The 1,849-nt window shown below is 40.4% G+C and overlaps 1 pseudogene; it reads left to right on the forward strand.

The window, feature by feature from the left end:
- The first annotated feature begins 825 nt into the window (after window positions 1–825).
- LOC149024332 (5-oxoprolinase 1 pseudogene) lies at window positions 826–1,642 on the forward strand (annotated as a pseudogene).
- Window positions 1,643–1,849: the final 207 nt, after the last annotated feature.

Raw genomic sequence — 1,849 nt, forward strand, 5'->3', positions numbered from 1 at the left:
TAGAAGTCACATGACTTAAGTAGGATTAGTTAGGTCAATTTAAGTGTAGGGTTTTGAAGTGATTTTTTGTTTAGTTTTGTTAGTTTTTAATTTAGTTAGTTCCATTCCAGTGAGAAACGATATTTCATTTAGGCTGATTAAAGCCTATTTATATCCCATTAATAGATGAACCGATTAATTTGAATTTTCATCGTGCAATTGTGTGGCTGCTGCCTTCTTCTCTGTAAGAAGGTGTTGTCTAGTGTCTCATAGTCATGTTCGAGATAGCTTTAGTGCTGGTGTTTGAAGCCCCAAAGGCTTGTTCCCCGGCAATTCACAAACCAAGAGGAGATTGGGTGGTAGGTGTTTCAAACCATAGTTCCTATTTTTGACTCCTTCACTTGATCCAAGTGACAATCACAATGTAGAAACCCTGGATTTGGATCTTACAAGTGCCTCTTGGGAAGGCCCAATTTTCAGATATTAAATTTTGTCTGTCGCTTTTGGCTGATTTTCAAGTGAGCGTAACCCTTTCCCGCTCTCCTAGAATTTAATCCAAACCCAGCCCCAATTCCATCGTTAAACCCGGAAATCTGAAAACTTTAAACCTCACGACGCCTAGCCATAGTTCCCAAATGGCTGCAAACCCGAGAGGAATTACTCTTATTAAAGAGCTAATTGAGCAAGTATGGTTTGGAAACAGTTCAAAGCTTACATGACCCATGTACGGACTAATGCGAAAGAAGTCTGTGAGAGAAATGCTCAAATCAATCTACACCAGAATTGCAAGTCCTTCATATAATTTTGAAGGAGCAGATTCTCATCACCATTGAAGAAGAAGATTATATGGATGATGGTTCTGTTATACACTTAAAGCTTACTATCAATACCGAGAAGGGTGAGGGTTTGTTTGATTTCATGGGGACTAGCCCGAAGTGTATGGGAATTGGAATGCACCGGAAGCGATGCATACAGCTGCAGTCATCATTTATTGTGTACGTTGTCCGGTCAACGTTGATATTCCTCCGAATCAAGGTTGTCCTGGCTCCAGTTAAAATATACATTCCAAGAGGTTCTTTCCTTTCTCCCGGTGATAAAGCTTCGTAGTAGGAGGTAATGTTCTAACATGTGAAAGAGTTACCGATGTAGTACTCACTGCCTTTCCGTGCCCTGTGCTTGCTCTCGTGGTTGTACTAATAATCTCACTTTTGGGGATAATAGTTTTGGTTATTATGAAACAATTGGAGGTGGGAGTGGTGCAGGGGCCTACTTGGGATGGAACCAAGTGGTGTCCAAGTGTCATATGACCAATACCCGTATGACTGATCCGAAGATCCTTGAGCAGAGATACCCTGTTTTCTTGCATAAATTTGGGATAAGAGAGAACAGTGGAGGTGCTGGTCTTCATAGAGGTGGAAATGGACTTGTGAGGGAGATTGAGTTCCGCCGTCCCGTGATGGTAAGTGTGCTTTTGGAGAGGCGTGTTCATACACCAAGAGGTATGAATGCTGGTAAAAATGGGGCTAAAGGGATTAACTACCTGATTACAAAAGATAAACGACAAGTTTACCTTGGAGGTAAGAACACAATTGAGGTACAGGCAGGGGAGCTTCTTAAAATTTTAACTCCAGGGGGTGGTGGATGGGGTTCTATTCCTCATTGATTCTCTATTAAAACAGACTTTGTTGTGGTCCTCGCTCATTCACCAGGTTATAGAAATAAATGATGAGTTCATACTGGTGAATAAGATGTTATGGTCCATTAAGGTAACAGAAAGGACATGTAAGTTTCAAAAATAAATTGACTTCATACAGTCATACTTGTGTTTATATCAAAGATTTCTATATATAAATCTTTCCTGTAGTTACAA

The sequence above is a fragment of the Hakea prostrata genome, chromosome 2, assembly GCF_041222555.1.
Source record: "Hakea prostrata isolate BN-2017 chromosome 2, UWA_Hpros_2, whole genome shotgun sequence".
NCBI classification, from domain to species: domain Eukaryota; kingdom Viridiplantae; phylum Streptophyta; class Magnoliopsida; order Proteales; family Proteaceae; genus Hakea; species Hakea prostrata.